Raw genomic sequence first — 18954 nt, forward strand, 5'->3', positions numbered from 1 at the left:
GCTAACCTCGCTCTTTCTGCTCCAAAACAGGCTGTGACAGAGATATTTACTGGCCACTGCGTGCCATGTGCTACCCTAGATGTCCCTGCCGCCTCAGTTAGGCAGTCATGTGACTGATTATGACCAATAGGTGTTAGCAGAAGGGATATATGTCTCTTCCAGGCCAGGGCATTTAAAAGCCAGTGCGTGACCCTCCGGCTTTACTCTTCCTCTCCCTCAGAAATCTCTGTAGTGATATATCGAGGCAGAGCAACCAGTATAACCTCCATCAGTCTGAATCTGTAAGTGACCAAGTGGAACAGAGCCTCCTGCTTACTTATAAGAACTGAGATAGAAATAAGTCCTTGTTGGTTAAGCCACTAGATAGGTTTTTAAAATATTTAACTTATTTATTAGAGAGAGAGAGAGAGAGAGAGAGAGATGGAGAGCACGAGCAGGGGGAGGGGCAGAGGGAGAATCAGACTCCCTGCTGAGCAGGGAGCCTGACCTGGGGCTCAATCCCAGGGCCTGGGATCATGACCTGAGCCAAAGGCAGATGCTTAACTGATTGAGCCTCCCATGTGCTCTGAATACAGGTTTTTAATGTTACTGCAGCATAGCCTGTCTATACCAACTAATAGATCCACTGGTCTACATTCTACCAGTAGTTACCCTCCCAAGACTTTGAGTCTTGAGTGGGGGCCTCTATACATGGATCAATGCTTAGAGAACAATCATCACACCCATGGTTTGTTCATTAGACAATTCCTGCTATGAAACAGATACCACAGTACCTCCTGTCCAACCACCCAGGGTTCTCACTATTCCTGTCCATTTCCTAGCCAAGTTCTCCAGATTTTTGTCAATTCTGTGGGTCTTTTCATATCCCTTTAATAAGTTCACCTTTGCTTAATTTAGCCAAGGTCTGTTTCTTTCGGCTTGGTAAGGCTCCACACCTTGGCCTTGGCACCAGGGACAATGGGACTTTAAAGAGACCCACCTATACTGCTTCTGATGAGACTCACTGCTCCCGCTATGGGCACTGCCCACTACATGCCGAAAATTATCTCAAAGACCAGGCCCAAGAAGGGGTAGTTAGAACTGGTTATCTTCTTCCCCTGGGAGACTATCAGGACCATCTCATTACCTGAGACACCCCTCAAAGTGCCAGCCTCTCAGGCCATTCCTGACTCATCTGATTCCCACACAGCTCTGAGTATTTCCTAATGTGACTCAAGCTGCCAACCCTTCCCAACACCCAGGTTATTTCAGCACACCTCTAAAACTGGTGTTTGATCAGCAGCAAAATGCCACTATCCCCAGCCTTTTCTCTTATTAAAGTCTGCCTTTCCCTGTGAATGTGGTTTCCCTAAAGCCCTCTCCAATTACCACTGCCTTTTTTCCTGGAGGTACAGGGCATTCTCCTCAATTCTCCTTCTAGATCACTGCTTCCCATCCTACCCCAACCTCCTCATCCTGTACAACCTTCAGCTCACTGGAAGCACATAGACTCACTCACTCCTTTCCTACTACACTTACCTACTAGCTTCCAAGACATGTCTCCTTCCTTATTCAGGGAAGAGTTGAACTAGTGTGGGCCATTGTGTTTTTTCTCCAACATCCTTGGAAGATTCAGCACCTATGTAGATGGCTCATCCAACACTCTGACCTCTCAGTTTCTATCCCTCACTTGTCTTTTTTCTCATGCCATCTCAGCAGCCCATTCCCAGAATCATATTCTAGACTTTGATGTGATCAATAACTCTGCCCTCTCCAGAATTTCTTTCAAAAAGCATCCCACTCTCTCATTACATCTTCCCATCTCTCCAGCTCATTCCTTCTATTATTCTAACTCCAACTTTTCAGTTCCATTGACCCTATGAACTCTTGTTGTCCGTCACTTGCTTTGTGTCTCTACTTCTCTCCTTACCCCTCACTACAGCCCCTGTCTCGTACAAATCCTCTGGAGAAGTGTTGCAGGGGTTAGCAGCACAGGCTCAGAGTGAGACTGCCAAGGTCAAATCCTGGCTCTGTCACTTAGTAGCTACGTGTCCTTAGACTGGTTACTCAATCTTCTGTGTCTCAGTGCATCATTTATAAAAGGGGGGCGGGTGTCTATCTTTCTCAAAACATTGTTATAAAGATTAAATGGGTTAATATTTAATATCAATATTTAATACACAAATACTTACATGTGTCTGGTACATAGAAGCCACTATAAAAGAGCATGTGAAATAAATTTTTAATACTCTTCAACCATTTTTGAAGAAAAAATGCATCTCATTCCATCTCTTTTACTCACTTGGCAAAAACCAAACTCTTGGATAAACCCTCTTTTTCATTTACTGCATATATGGACCCCAGTGGGTACAAATGGCTAGAGAAAAACACACAAACATATTTTACTCTATAGTTATAAATATGTAACCACATATCTCGAGTGGGCTCAGAATTCTATCTCATTCTGTAATAAATAAATTCTTCTACTCTATTTTTAAAGCATTCTTCTCTTTCTGTAAATCTTTAATATCCCACCTAACCTTTAGCCAATGACCTTCTTTTTCCTTTCATTAAAACATAAAACAGTTAAACATATTTCAACCACCGATCAAGCCATTTGCACCTGTATCTATCCACTCTTCCTCTTGGGCACTGGATCCCATCCTCTTTTATCTACTCAAAACTTGGTTTATGCAAGTATTTTCTTTCTCTCCTGAAATACAAATTTCTTCCCATCAATAATGTACATTCCTATCAGTGTAAAAACATGCTCTAATATTGCTCACTTTTTTAAAAACTTAAAATCTCTCTCATCCACAACCCCTACTGGCCCATTTCTCTCCTGCCTTTTTAAGCACAAGTCTTTGCAAGAGTTGTCTATATCAGCTGCTTCTACTTTCTCATCCATTCTCTCTCTCTTTTTTACTCATTGAACTTGCTTTTTTCAAAGTTGCCCAAAATTTCCACACTGGCCCAAACCAGTATGTCTTCATCCTACTTGACTGATACTGGCAACTCGGTGAGCACTGCCTTGTTCTTGAGACATCTTTCCCTGGCCTCCAGGACATCACTGCCTTTCTTGTTTGTTCTCCTCACACTGGTCAACTCTTTTCTGTGTCTTTTTCTGGCCTCTCCTTTACCTGACCTCTGAAAGTTGAGGGTCCCAGGTCTCATTCAGTTTCAATGTTCTAAATACTAGCTATATTTTAATGACTCTTAAACTTATACCTTTAGTTTCCCCTCTCCCCTGAAATCTAGACTCATATATCTGCTTAACTAAAATCTATACTTTGATATCTGAATAGTCACCTTGAACTTAAAATATCTAAAACATAACTCTTATTTCTACTACCCCACCCCAAAATGCTCCTCTTGTATCTTTTCCTTTCCAGCAAATGGCAGCATGATTGATACTGTTGGCCAGGCCAAAAATCTTGAACTCAGCCTTAATTATGCCTTTTCTCTCACTTCTATATCCAGTATATCAGCAAGCCTTGTTGGGACTAACTTCAAAATGTATCCAGAATCTAACATATTCTTGTGTGCCCATTGCTACTAATCCACTCTACACCACCATCATCGCTCACCTACATGACTAAACGGGTCTCTTAGCTGGTCTCCCTCTTTCAGCCTATACTCCTTTTCCCCTCTCATTCATTTTTCATACAGCAGCCAGTGGGATCCTTCTGCCACATGAGCCATTTCATGTTACTCTTCTACAAGAGCTTCTTGTCACATTTGAAATAAAATATAAAGACCTAACCATGACCTTCAAGGATCCTGATAATCTGTCTGAATCTCTGTTTCCATCAACTGCCTATTTACTCTATTGCTCATTCTTCTTTAGTCACATTCCCCAGGATCTTTGACCTCTTTGTTAATCTTCAGACATGCTGTGTGTATCCCATCTCAAGACCTTTGTCCTCATAGTTCACTCTGTCTAGAGCATACCACCCCCCCACAACACACACCCATCTTTGTCATGGCTCAGCCTCTCTCCTCATTCCAATCTTTGTCCAAATGTCATTTCTTAAGACCTCCATTATATTTAACATAGCCTGCTCCCTGCCTCCATTCACTCTCTGTTGTAGACAGTTCCCAATGATGGTTGCCATCAATTTGGCCCATTGGGAGACGGACTCTATTTGCCCATCCTTGAATCTGGGCCAGTCTCGTGACCTGCCTTGACCAATAGAACACAGAGGAAGTGGCAGTGTGCCAGTTCCGGGACTGGTCTTTAGCAAGTCTGGAAGCTTCCAGGCTACTTTCTCTGAAGAGGCTAGTTGCCGTATTACAAAGAAGATCAAGCTAGACTACTGAATGATGAGATATCATGTAGAGAGGGAGTGTGGAGGAGTATGGAGCCACCACACATATGAATTCTTGGACTTTCAGCCCAGCCTAATGCCAATGAATGTGGCCAAGTGACTGACCCCAGTGGATTAAACCAGCCAGCTGAACCATCCCCAAATTTTTGACCCACAAAATCATGAAAAATAAGAAGTTTTGTTTAAAGCCACCAAATTCAGGATAGTTGGTAACAAGGTAGTACATAACTGAAATATCTCCTAATACTCTGTGCTGTAGATGAAATGTTTGTATCCTCCCCAAATTCATATGTTGAAAACTGTTGCCCATTATGATGAGAGGTGGGGGTCTCTAGGAGATGATTAGGTCATGACGACAGAGCTCTCACGAATGGGATGAGCGCCCCAACAAAAGAGACCGCACAGAGCTCTCTTGTGCTCCTTCCACCACATGAGGACATAGCTAGAAGACGACTGTAATGAAAGAGAAAGTGGACTCTTACCAGACGTTGAATCACCAGGCACATTGATCTTGGACTTCCCAGCCTCCAGAACAGTGAGAAATAAATTTCTGTTGTTTATGCGACACCCAGTCTATGGCATTTTGTTACTCCATATTTTCACAGTATTTTATTAGACTAGTCTGAACAGACTAAGACACCATTTACTTTTTTTTTTCCGTTTATTTTTCTTCATAGCAATTGTTTCAGTAAGAAATTACACAATTATTATTAGTTTATCTACTGCTTATTATCTGTCTCTGCCTCCAGAATATAACCTTACAAGGAAAAGGACTGTCTTTTCATCATAGCATTCGCAATGTTTGGAACAATCTCTGGCCTATTTTAGGACTCGATAGATATTTGTTGATAAATTAATATACCAAGAACCTTAACTGCTAAAAAGCCTTACTTTTCTACAAAAAATCATATCCATCCTCACTGAAACACTTTCCTATAAGTCCCAGATCCAGGGATGTCTGGGTGGTTCAGTGATTGAGCCTTGGGCTCAGGGTGTGATCTCAGGGTCCAAGGATTGAGTCTCACATTGGGCTCCCCACAGGGAGCCTGCTTCTCCCTCTGCCTATGTCTCTGCCTCTCTGTCTGAATCTCTCATGAACAAACAAATAAAATCTTAAAAAAAAAATCCCAGATTCAATTACATCTGCCCTTTAAACCAGAGATCTCAATCAGGTTCCTAGGAAAACAGCAGCCTCCCCTCTCCTCCTCAGGGAATACTTTGGATCAAGATCTGCAGTGCATTTTAAGATGACTTAGGTATTGTTACCACTCACTGGATAGTACAGAACAATCCTGTGGGTTGGTTAATGACAAAGTACCACTTAGTCCTCTCATCTTCTCAGGACAGACTTCTTGTGCCATCCAGCCCCTCCCATTTAAATACATACAAGTCCCCATTTTAGGACAGAACATCACAGCAGGGTCTGATAATTCTTATTAATTCCTGAGATCCCACCAATTTTTCCATCAGGGCAACATGAGAACAGCCCCCTCTGTGTTAGTCATCGACGATCATTTTCTAGCGTGCTTCCTCCCTGATTCACTGGCCCTCATCGTGCATGAGATAGCGGACACAGCCACATTGGGGAATGCCTTTCTCTGAAATAGGTTTGCTGTGATTTCTTTCATGCCTGATTGGAACACAGAGTCATAATTAGAATGAGGCTCCTCTCCCAGGTCATTGTTCTGATGGTTCTAAATTGGTTCACACAATCCCATTTCTTTCTAAATGAACAGGACCTTTGCCTTTTTGGTTGTAGACATGTGAGATTGACCACCGGGTCCCCAACACCTCCCTGTGACTACCATTTTCCCTGGTGTTTTCGGGTACTCTGCCCTATACATTTCATTTGGGGAGCCACATTGCTAGGTTGTAATTTAATTTTTCTAAATTTAGTCTGTAGAAGGCTCACCGCCAATGGAAGGGGGTTATAGCTCACTAGGAATCCACATTTAAGCAGGAGAGAGTCCTCTCTGGGGATCTGGATTTATTTATGGAGTTTGGGGACTCAAATGAAGACCAAATGACTTAGCAGCCACACTTCCCCACCGCAATTTAACAGTCTCTTAAGCACAAAATCAAACACAATATAAATAAAATGGCTTGAGTCTTTCCTGAGTGTCTTACCTTAACTTCCGCTGTCTTCTGTCTTGCTGTCCCCTAGATGTCCCCAAAGACCCCCTCTATCTTCTTGAAGAACTGTAGCTTTTTAAGGAGAAACAATCGCCTCTCCTGAAATGCTTTCTACTACCTCAGGAGCCATCCGGCAGCGCAGAAAGAATTATTAAAAGATCAGATCTGTTGAAGATCTTAATTAGAAAAGGTACCAGTTGTGTGCAATACCTTTCAGAAAACATGTTATGTGCCTACACCTGTACTCGGCATTATGGGAAATAAAGGCATAAATCAATTTTATATCTCACTCTCTGCTAATAAGGGAGTTAAAAAGACAAGCCATAATATAGTAGAGTAGTTCAGAACATACGATATAGAAGTAAATTGGCTGGACTAGAATCCTGGCTGGAATCTGGTTAGGATACCTAGCCTTTCTGTGCCTCAATTTCCTCATCTGTAAGTCAGAGACACTAGGAGGCGGTACCTCACTGGTTACTACGAGGATTTAAATGAGTTGATATATGTAAACAGGAGAGTTTCTCACATGAAGTAAGTGATTTCTGTTTTATATTGATATGGATGTGTGTGTGTAGATGTGCGTGTCATCTTCATACAATGTAGAAATTACCCACTGCAAGGGAGGGGTCCATATAGTGCTATCAGGATCCAGAGGCAGGAGACATCTGCAGCTAAAAAGAACTAGGGAGGGCAAAGATGATCATGCTCACTAAATATTACATTGCTTTGCCCACTTTCCAGTTCTTTCATCAGGATCACATGATAAGTTCTGGCGAGTGGCATGTGTGTGAACGTGCTGAGTTTATTTGGTCCCTCTTTTCCTGCTGCAGTGAATGAGAAGGCTCTGCATCCCAGATATTGTGGCTACAGTTGGTAGAAAGTCCATCAACCTGAGTACCTGAGTGTCGACATAGAGTACAGATACCTCTCCTGACCCAAACACACACATTCAACCCTCCAAGCCCCCCCACAATGAATATATAGCATGAGCAAAATATAAATCTTCCATATGCTAAGCCATTGGAAGTTTAGGCTTCATTTGTCACTGTAATGTCACCTAGCTTGTCATGATTAAGTATATGTCTCTCTCTGTATGTATATAATATTCTATGTGCCTTATATAAATAAATATAAATATAAGATTAAAATTATATAAAATTAATATATATATATAATGGTGGGGGGACAACCCAAGAAAAAGAATGGAAGTATTGCAAAGTATAATGTGTCGAACAAATGTTTGATTGAAAAGAAAAACTGACGTCAGATCATGGAGGGCTTTACATTCCAGACTAGAGAGGTTAGACTCTATTCCACATGGAACAGTCACCATTAAGCATGTTGTCTGGGATAATTGCCCCCAACAGACACTCCAATGAGAGTTCTGTGAAGAGCAAGAGACTTTCACGAAGTCCAGTGCTTTTAGGTAGTACCTACTTGAGCCAGAGAATCTCTCCCTTCCCCAAATAGTTCAGAACACTAGAAGTTTGCTCTGTGAGTCCCTATTAAGAACTGGGTTTTATGGTCTCAAAGACAAAAAGTTTTTTATCATGATTCCTAATCCACCTTCATAAACTCTCCCAGTCCAGGGTAGCGTGACCTCCTCACCCCTTGCATTTGCTGTTGGAACTGAAGCAATGTTTCAGTATGACAGCTTCTAGAGAGAATAACCAAAACTTGCATGCTCCCCTTCATCAAGTGAGGGCCTTGCTGACTGAGAGCATTTCTCAAAGTGGAATGGTTTTAAATACTTCCACAACCAAAATTAAAAGAGGGTATGTTTCTGCCCAAATTGAAAAAAAAAATTGCCTAAGAAAACCAAGAATTATAGTTTTTGCATTTTATCTTAGAAATATTAAAACCTATTATGTTGGTTGAGGTAATCACAGCTACTATAACAAATAAACCCCAAACTGAGTAATAGCTCAAACATCATAGACATTGATTTGTTAATACAAAATCCTAAATGGTGTTTGGAGGTGGTTTCTCTCTGTATGATGACTCAAGGATCATGGCTCCTTCTATCTTGTGGCTTTGTCCCCTTCCAGCTGTAGTGTTCAAGGGTTCAAGATCATCGTGCCAATCTGCATCTAGCTGGCAGAAGGGGAACGAGAATGGAGTTTCATGCATGGAAGTTTCACCGGCCAGGTCCTGAAGTGGTACGCATCATTTCTGCTCACCTTCCATCAGCCAGCACTCACTTATAGGGTCTCTGTTAATTGCAAAATTGGCGGGTAAATGTCATTTACCTGTGTGTCCAGGAAAAAAAGAAAAGAAAAGATGCCTGGGGAATAATGACCAGCTTTGCCACACCTGTTATTGTTTGTTTTTCTCCCAATATACATCTATTAAAAAATGAGTTAGTGAATTAAACTTCTGCTCATTCTTTCAATAGATATTTATTGAACACCTGTTGTGTTCAAAGTACATGCATGGTGGCTGCGGGTGAGTTAGGGGAAACACAGGGAAGAATGTGATAGAAAGCCTTCCTGGGGATCCCTGGGTGGCGCAGCAGTTTGGCGCCTGCCTTTGGCCCAGGGCGCGATCCTGGAGACCCGGGATCAAATCCCACATCGGGCTCCCGGTGCATGGAGCCTGCTTCTCCCTCTGCCTATGTCTCTGCCTCTCTCTCTCTCTCTGTGTGACTATCATAAAAAAAAAAAAAAAGAAAGAAAGCCTTCCTGGAGGAGTTTATGAGGCAGAAAATGACAAAAGCTCCAGGGGAGGCTCAGATGGGCTTTTTGGAAGTTCAGCAGAGGGGTTGGGTGGAGGATTCTAGGATAGGAGTGGGGTGCTGCAGGCTAATAGGAGCAAAGCCAGGGGGTCCTCGAGGCAGGAAGTAGGAGATTCAATCTAATGGGAGCGAAGGGTGAAGGAGATGAGAGACGAGAGAGGACGTGTAAGTTGGACAACTTTGTTCAAGTCCACCGCCTTCGGACTCTCACTGATCACAGGTGATGATGCATTTCTGAGAAAGGCGATTCAATCACCTATTTTCCCCCATCCATTTTTCATTAAGCCAGTACCCTGCTCCTTTTCCACTTCAAATAATTATAAAGATGATTATGGAAATGATGGTGGCGGTGGTGATGCTAATGATTAGGAGGGAGAAGAGATTTTGTAAAATTTCCTAATGTACTCAGACATCTTTGCCTCACTCAGAGGAATCCTCGAGATCGGCATTCATGAGCTGCCGTGGGCCGATTTCCACTCCCCGGGAGCTCACAAGGGAGGATGTGCAGCAGATGAGGGACTGCTTTTGAGAATCAGCAGAGCACGGCGACTTGGCAGTCAGTTTGGAGAACACGGAAGTCACAAAGCAGTACATTTAGGGCAGGCCTGAACGGGCTCAAACATCTCCACCAGACCATGGGGCCAAAAATCACTGGTACCGAGACCAGTGTACTCCACCATTGGCCTTTCAAAACCAAACCAAAACAAAACACAAAACACATAAGAGCTGGGTAATTAGGCTGCTTATTCTTCATCTGAATTAGGCAGACAGACCAGCCAAGTGCAGGGAACCTAAAGCAACCTGAACAGATGAAGTTTAGACACAATCCAAGTCATTTCAGTTGACCACCAGTGTCACCTACGGGAAAGGGTGTGGGCTGCCCAGCCTGTTCTGCGGAGTGCAATCTGCCCTTCTTGTCCTTTCTGGACAGTCCTTGCCTGTCTTCCTTTCTGGGCTCATGTCGGCTCCCAGACACAGTAGTAGAGAACAAGGGGGAAACAACTATTCCGTGAAGACCATGAGACTGCATTCATTCTCAGGTAGGGCTGCCACAACACAACGCCTCACACTTGGTGGCTGAGAACGGAAGGAATTTCCTTTCACAACTTTGGAAGAGCACTCAACATGAAGGAACAAGAATTGCTAAGGCTCTAGGATGGAAGGCTTGCATGGCCAGTGCAGTGGCCACGAAGAAAGTGAGAGAAATACAGGAGGTTAATGCCAAGCCTTCTTCCATGGCATGTACCATCCCCTCCATTGGCAATCCCAGGCATCCCTTAAAATCCACTCGTGCCCCCTCCCCTTGATTCTGTCTCCTTCCTGGGCATCGACTCTGTCTACATATGCTGCCAATCTTGACCTCCTCTATGCCCACACAACCAATATCTCCAGAAAAGCACCTGGCATGTTGCGTTGAACACACGGGAAGCCCTGAGTGGTGTTTCCCTTTCTTATCTCTTCAAATCCTTAGCACAACTTTAGGGATTTTTCACTGCAAATCAAATTTGAAGTGAGTTTTTAGAGAAGACCTGGTTTATGTGCCAAGACACAAAGACACAATAGGGGCCTTTCAAAGAGCTCTCTTGCTAATGTTAAATCATAAGGAACAATGTGCTTCCTGACATTTTCAGATTCCCAGACCAGAGATTGAATATGATCAAGGAGGGGAGTAGGGGTGAGCTGCTTTAGGAACGTTCTGTCCAGACTACGTCTTTATTTGTGGGGCAAAGGGAAGGAATTCACTTAGTGTTCATGGATGTACCCAGATGTGTGTGCCCTGATTTTTGTCCAAGCCAAGTCTTAGCTATGGAAAATATCCCTGTTCTGTAAAGGAACTCTCAAGGACACCAGGGAGATAGAGGAAAGTCTGTGTACGCATGTGTGTATGAATGTGTGTGTGTGGCATGAGAGAGAGAGAGCACATGCGAGCTTAAGTTCATGTATGTTGGGGAGGGGAGGGAGTGGTGGATCCAGTTAACACAAGGAAATTTAATCCGCACTTGACTGCTTAGCCAAATATAGAAGTAGTACCTAGGGGGTGACATCATTATATGGGAAGGTGGTTGTAAGTGGAACACTTCAGGCTTGGAGAAGTTTTCGGCACCTGCTTTAATCAACCTTACAACTATTTTTATGAAGATTCACACTTATAGAAGTTTGATGAGTTTTCTCGAGTTCCTTCCTTTTGCTTATAGTTTGGGATTTTTCCATGTTTTTGGACACAAATAAATGCAGCTGTTTGCTCTGTGAGAGCAAGAGAAAACATATATTTAGGCTGCATTTGTAATACAGAGAGTGTTCAATTGAGACTGGATTTGGCTTCTTGCCTTATGTTTCAACTTTTCTTTTTAATAGCATAAGATCCTTTATTCATGCAAATGATGCTATTGACTCATCAGCATGGTTAAGCCAAAGAAGAGGGGTCTGGGCATAAAAACAATGGTGTTTCAGTTCTGCTTCATCAGTAATGACCTTCCTGGATGTGGCAGATTGTATTTTCCAAAGATGGTCCCCAAGTCTCACATCATTACATCTTGACAATGTGACCTTGACCCTGTCCCATTAGGAGGAGGCATCTCTGTCCGCTCCTCTACAATCCGAATGGGCTTGCGACTTGCCTATAACCAAGAGAACGCAGTGGAAGTGACCACCATGCACCACTTTGGAGGCAGGGTCATAAAAGACAATATAGCCTCCTCAACCTTGTTCTTAGAACGTGAACATCCAGAGCTTTGCCTCTCCTGAGGCTACTGTTCTGGGAGGAAACTAAACAGTATGGAGAAACCACGGATAGGTGCTCGAGTCAAAAGTCCTGATCTTTGATGGGTGATGTATGGAATTGCTGAATTACTGTCTAGTACACCTGAAACTAATACAACACGGTGTGTTAACAACACTGGAGTGAAAATAGGACTTTAAAAAGTCCTGGTTTTTGAGAAAGACAAATACCATATGATTTCACTCATACATGGAATCTAAAAAACAGAACAAACGAATAAACAAACAAGCAGAAAATAGATTCAGACCTATAAATAAAGAGAACAAGCTGATGGTTGCCAGATGGAAGAGAAGTAGGCACAGCCTAGAGAATCTAGTCAAGGATATTGTGATGGGGTTTATGGTGACAGATGGTAGCTACGCTCGTGGTGAGCACAGAGTAGTGTATGGAGAAGTTGAATCACTATGCGTACACCTGAAACTAATGTAACATCGTGTGTCCACTATGGCCAAATGAAAACAAAATTTGAAAGTTCTAGGTTTTGAGTTCTCACAGCCCAGATGCCAGACCTGTGATTGAAGAAGTCTTCAGATGTTCCACACTCTCAGTCATGAAGTGCTTCAAAACTTTAAGTATTTCCAGCTAAGGAACCAGGCAGGCCAGAGACCAGCTATCCCCGTCGAGCCCTTTCTGCCCTGCGGACATGCCATGTGAAGGAGAAATTAAATTCTTTCTTATTCAAGTCTCTGTCTATTTGGCTCTCTATTACTCAAGCTCAGCTTTGATCGAAATACACCCCTCAAAGTTTCCTGGTACTTGTATGATAAAGTCCCACTTCCAGAATGTGGCTAAGGCTCTGGTCTTCCCTCCAGCCTGATCACTCATCACTCTCTTCCCTACTCTTGTGCTCGAGTTCAGCTAGTCTTCATAAAGTTTCTTTGGTCTCACGCAGTTCCCTCTGCCAGAGTGGCACTCCTTCTCAGCCCATCCTCTTGCCTCGCTAACTTCAGGTCTTATGTTAAATGACACTTCACATGGATTCCTATTATGTACTCTTACGGCATCCCTGTATTTTTCTTTCATGGTACTTGTCACCTTGGTGATGAAATAATCATTGGCATAACTGTTTGGTACCTGCCTCACCACTACATTGTAGATATTATAGGGATCAGGCTCATGTCAGTCCTGTTTCCTGCTCTATTCCCAGTGCCTAAACCATGCTTGGCAAATAGTAGTTTCCTCAAACAGTATTTGTTGAATTTTATTGCATGAACTTGTAAGACAGCTGACCAAAGTTTGGAGGGTAGACTTGTGGCTGGAAAAGTAAGCAAAAGATGAACCTGCCCATATTGGTATCAACCTATGACCTTGGCTTCATAGTTATTATACTCACAGATCAGCTGAGCTCACCCCACCAGGCTGCAGGCCTCCTGAGTTTGTTCCCTATAGGCTATCTTGAGTGTCATCAGGGACACTTCTGATAATAGAATCTCTCTCTTTAAAAAATTGGTTTATGGATGAAAAAGTCCCAAGTATATAGGATGCTGAGTTTAGCAGAATCTGTATGTAAATTGGTATTTTGCTGGTGATCAATCTTGTGCTAAAAATGGAAAATCAATAAAAAAAAGAAGATCTAAGGGGAAAAATAAGTTGTAGACATTTTTGGTCCAATGAGTTTCCAAGTCCGAGGACACTGCATCTGAGACCAAGGTTACTGTCTGTTTCAAAGGAGTGTGCAAGAGAAGTGGACGACCATCTCATTTATACAGAATATGGCTGAAGGATTCAGTGAGAGAAAAGTTCCAAGGCAATGCTTCCTATTACACTTCTTGGGAAAGGCCTTTGCAGTAGCTCCTGGAGACAAAGGAGGGATTCATCATCATACGTGACCAGTGGTTCTGGAATCTCTTGAGCTGCAGAGTTCACAGAACCATTGAAGAGACAAGAGCTGAAACAGCAGTGAGCTGAAAGACATTGAAGTAGCATGAAAAAGAATAAAAGTCCATAAAAAATACTTCATCTCAGATCCTTCAACTAGATATCAAAATGGGTTGACACAATTGAAAGATACGGATGGTGCTAGGCAAATGCCGCCAAGTAGGGCCAATTCCAACCACTTCTGACTGAAGTGGGAAAGCCTTGGGAAAGGTAAAACATTAACTGGGGAGCCAGTAGACCTATACACCATGAACTTTCTCCAGACAACTTTGTAGATGCCTAATTAGCTTTGTTAGACAGAGATGAGGAAGGTCTCATTAAGAAAAATAGCTGCTAGTGTTGAACTGGGCCTCGTCCCCCACTTCCTATGTTGGATTCCTAACCCCTAGTACCTTAGAATGTGACCTGATTTGGATATAGGGTCATGGCAGATGTAATTAGTTAAAATGAGGTCCTACTGAAGTGAAGTGGGTCCCTAATCACTCCAGTATGATTGGTGTCCTGTTGAAAGGAGAAATTTGGATGCAGGGACAGACACATATAGAAGGAAGACAAGAGACACAGAGGGAGGATAGTCATCTACAAGCCATGGAGAGAAGCCTGGAACAGATCCTTCATAGCCAATTTTGGTGTCAGACTTCTGGCCTCCACAATTATGAGACAGTAAATTTCTGTCATTAAAACCACCCAGTGTGTGGTTCTTTGTTACAGCACCCCCAGCTAACTAATACAGTAGCATAGCACAATAGCAGCATGCACAGAGCTCAGAGAAAGTTTAATCCTGGATCCACCCTTACTAGCTAAATGACACTGGTCAATCATTTAAAAGCCCTAACATTCTCAGCTTCCTCTTCTTTCAAACACAGATAATCAGGAATGATATTCAAAATATTTAACAACCCATAAGATACACAGCAGAGGCTGCCAATCTCCCAGGCAGCCATAGGAGAGTGCCCGCAGATGCGTTAGTTCTTGAAGGCTCATTCCACTCTTGGACAACTACATGGACACCAAGCACTTGCCTGTTGAGATGCTGGCACCATCACCCAAGGCTCTTTCCACCCCTTCAGCATCTGGTCAACTTAGGCCAGGAGAACATGTGGGGATGGGGACTATTGTGGGGGAACCACACAGGGCTCTCAGAACATGATGAGAGGCGGTGCCCACCTAGGTCTCTCCTGGGCTGAGGTATTTGGTTAGGGAGTGGTATAAGGGTATGGACTTCATTCCTAGGGTACAGAGCATCTGTTATTTGCCAACATGTATGGAAACATTTTACAATTTCAACAACCTATGGGGGCTTCCTGGCTTTTACCAGCTGACTACCAAGACCTGGGATAATTACAGACACTACATGGTTTTATGAAAATTAGGTGAAGTGACACATGCCAAATGCTTAGCAAAGCGCCCGGCATATGGCAAATGCTCAGTAAATGCTAGTTTACATTATTATTGAGAAAGATGGTATTTCAATAGAACTCAGGGAACATTTATTAAGCACCTACTATGTGCTGTACTGTCTTGGGCAGTAGGAATACAGAGATGAATATGGTCCAATCTCTGTCTTCAAGAAACGTATTTTTATTCTTTTCTACTTCCCTGCTCTTCATAATGAAGAGAGATTGAGTCTTTCAATGCCTCAGTGCCTGTTACTGTAGGTTCTACCTTCCTTTCCACAAAAGATGTACTCCTACCATCATCAATTGGGTATTTCTTTAGGGACTCTCCCAAGCCATTGTTTGGTTTACGTGATCCCTGAACTGATCGAATCTAAAAGAAAACAAACAAAAAACTTGTATTGAGGCCTGAACTCAATTGATTTTGTTTCCATTAAGATAAAAAGAAAAAAAAAGTCAAGCTTAGTTAATATGTGCCCAGTATTGTTTTTTCCAGGACGGCATCAAAGGATCATTTGTGATAAAAATCAGACCCTCTGCTGTGGTAGTTCGTTTCCAAAGATGGAATTCTTTGGAATTCCTCTGTCCCGATACGTACATGGATGCCTCCATCCCATCCTTATCTAGAGGGAGACTCTGTTACTCAACTTTCTTGAAACTAGGTTGACTTGTGACTACTTCGACCAAAGTCTGTGTCGTGGTGGAAGAGATTTCATGCCAGTTCCAGGGCTGAGCTTTTATAGCACTGGAAGCTTCCATTTTGCTATGGTCTGAATGCTTGTGTCTCCTCAAAATTCAAATGTTTATATTCTACTCTCCAGGTGATGCCGTGTGCAGGTGGGGCCTTTGGGAGGTGATTACACAGTGAATGCTCTGCTGTAATAACTAGGATGTTCTTTTAGGGACCCCAAAGACCCAACTTACCTCTGTGTCACCGTACTGTGTTAGATCACAATGACAAGACGGCCATCAAAGAACTGGCCCTCACAGACACCCAATCGGTCTGCACCATGATCTTGGGCTTCCCAGCTTCCAGAACTGTAAGAGATAAATGTCTGTGGTTTTTAAGCTTCTCAGTTTACGGTATTTTGTTAGAGCCTCCTGAATGAACGAAGACATACTTTCTCTTCCTTGAAACACTTGCTCTTGAGAAGCTCCTTCTGGGAACCTGGCTGCCGTGTAATGAAAAGCCCAACATGGAGAGACAGGGGTAGGTGTCTGAGTTGCCAGCTTTAGCTGAGTTCCCAGCCGGCAGGCAGCGTTGACTGCCAATGTCACCTGCCAGCCATGTTAATGAGCTACCTTGGATGTCCGGTACAGATGAGCCTTCAGAGAACCATAAGGCTGGCTTCCATCTGACCTCCCCAGAGAAGACTCCATAGAGAACAACCTAGCTGAGCCCAGTCAACCGGCAAAGCCCTCAGAGACAGTAATACATCAACGATCGAGCCACTAGGTGTGGGGTAGTTTGTTGCATAGCAATAGGTGACCAGGATTCTGCTCTTCGTGAATTTCAAATATCCTCAACTACAAAGCATTGTGAAGAAGCAGAGCATGGGAATCAGAAGCTGGACTCTGGCCACAGCTCTGTCCCTAACAGGCTCTGTGACCTTGGGCAAGGTGCTTCATCACCTTGGGCCTCTATTTCTTCTCTTGTAAAATAAGGGGTCCAGATCTCTGAGAGTCCTCATACTTCTAACACTCCATGGTGCTGTAACCCTTCTTGGGTGATGTCTAACAGCACCTCCACTAACCTTTTGTGCAGAGCTCCACCCAAATGTAAAATTCTGCTTGACTTCACAGAGCTGTAGACCCTCAAGGTCAGCTGGCTCAATCTGCTCATTGTATAGATGAGGACACCACATCACAGGGGGGTGGGGGTGCCCCAGCTTCCGCACTCACTGCTCCAACCCTCTGCTCCTTTTCTCAAGCTTTTGTCCAATTACTACTTCCTTCACCTTGAAAAGGAGTCATTGCTTCCTCTTTTTCAAATGATCCGGGGTATGGTAAGTAAACTCGCCAACTCATGGTTTCTGTGTCTTTGTGGTCTTTGATCCTCCCCTCTCACGGTTTTCTCAACGGATCTGGTTTTTCTTTTTTGTGTGTTTTTTGTTTTTTTCTTTTTGTTTTTGTTTAACTTATTTTTATTATGATAGGATACATAGAACATAAAATATGTTGTATTAACCATTTTTAAGTGTGCCAAATGGATCTAGTCTTCATGATTCATTTCCGGTTCCTGGAAAGGGTGACCATGTGACATAACATAGCCATAGGGCCGGTTCTGGAATATTTTCCCATGTTTCTGCAGGGTTCAGCTGCTTCGGGAACTTGGCCATTAGACTAAGAGCCTCAAGGAGAGAAGACAGGGTCTTAACCTGGTTGTCAGAAGACCTTCCTAAGATGTCTTCTATCACCTTTGGATTCTTTTTCCTGGGCGCCTGGGTGTCTCCATAGGTTAAGCATCTGCATTTGGCTCAGGTCATGATCCCAGGGATCTGAGATCGAGTCCTGATCAGGCTCCCCTGCTTAGAGGGGAGTCTGCTTCTCCCTCTGCCCCTCACCCTGTATGTACTCTTTGTTAAATAAATAAATAAGATCTTAAAAAAAAAAACACATGTTTTTCCTGCCTCAGGGGAACAAACAGTGTTCATAAATGGCAGCTATTGTGTCACACGTAGGCTTATATGTGCCTTTTTCCCCGAAAGGTAAGCTACTCAGTGGAATAGCAGGGACACGGCAAGCTCATAAATACCCTCGTTGACAGCCTCTCTTTAGAAATCATGTTTATTTGCCAAGTTGTGCTTCTGCTAGAGAACAAAGGGAAATTTGCCCTATGGTGACTGAATGAGGTCAAAGCCTTATCATTGGTGTCACCAAGGCTTGACAATTTCTGCCCCACGGATGTAATAAAAGTGAGCAGATCGCTGTCATTCTCTGAAACATTTGCTCAAGTACACCCACAGGCCGGGGCTGCGGACCGCAGGCAGACGCCTCTTGGTCGGCCCCCAGACCACGGGAGTCACAGCAGCTCAACCGTTTGGACGCTCGAGGGAATCACGGCTTTGGTCCGGAGAGCAGGACCTAGCGCTGGTGCAAGGTCCGCCAGCGGTGGGAAAGCAGGGGCAGTAAAACCGTGGGGTCAACCTTGCGTCTTGGGGTCTTGAATCTCCTGTGTCACGGCAGTTGCAGGCTGCGGAGCAAGGCCGGGCTCAGGGCAGCTATTCTCGAAAACTGTGAAGGGTTCTCTCTGCAGTCACAGTCACGGCCAGGCCGGAGAGGCTCTCCCCATGGGGACAGGCACATCATTAGAAAACTGTCATGACCCCGGAGGAAGGGGGAAGAGAAAAATCAACATCCAGGTTTCTGAAGGACAGCCTAATGGACAATAAATATTTTACCAGCTCCAGCCTTTTATACGGAATGCCACCTTTTCACCCTATCAAATTGTTTTCTTTGTTTTCCTTCCTCCCCCAAGTCCCATGACTTTTCCAGAGCGCAGAAGGATAAGCAACTGCTGTCACTTCGCTAGTGAATTCTGTACACACGGTAGGTTCTAGATAATGTTAGTCCTCTTCTTTTGGTGTCCCTTTTTGTTGAAATAAGCCTGCCCATCTCTACTGGGTAAAAACTGCCCCCGCCAACCCTAAGAGGAAAAAAATTAGACCGTAGGACAATGTAGGTGAGCCTATTTTAGACAATCGTCAGAATTTTTTTTTTTTTTAA

The 18954-nt window shown here is 43.5% G+C and overlaps 2 long non-coding RNA genes across 2 annotated transcripts; one reads left to right on the forward strand and one right to left on the reverse strand.

The window, feature by feature from the left end:
* Nucleotides 1–4673: 4673 nt before the first annotated feature.
* LOC102154940 lies at nucleotides 4674–8800 on the forward strand. Its single transcript, XR_005356453.1, has 3 exons — nucleotides 4674–4842; nucleotides 6472–6630; nucleotides 8489–8800. It is a non-coding gene; the product is annotated as an uncharacterized LOC102154940 (long non-coding RNA).
* LOC119870877 lies at nucleotides 8283–13675 on the reverse strand. The gene is made up of 3 exons (XR_005356454.1): nucleotides 13287–13675; nucleotides 12463–12588; nucleotides 8283–8652 (listed from the first exon to the last, which is right to left on the reverse strand). It is a non-coding gene; the product is annotated as an uncharacterized LOC119870877 (long non-coding RNA).
* Between the last annotated feature and the right edge of the window lie 5279 nt (nucleotides 13676–18954).

This window comes from Canis lupus, chromosome 3, assembly GCF_011100685.1.
Source record: "Canis lupus familiaris isolate Mischka breed German Shepherd chromosome 3, alternate assembly UU_Cfam_GSD_1.0, whole genome shotgun sequence".
Lineage (NCBI taxonomy): Eukaryota > Metazoa > Chordata > Mammalia > Carnivora > Canidae > Canis > Canis lupus.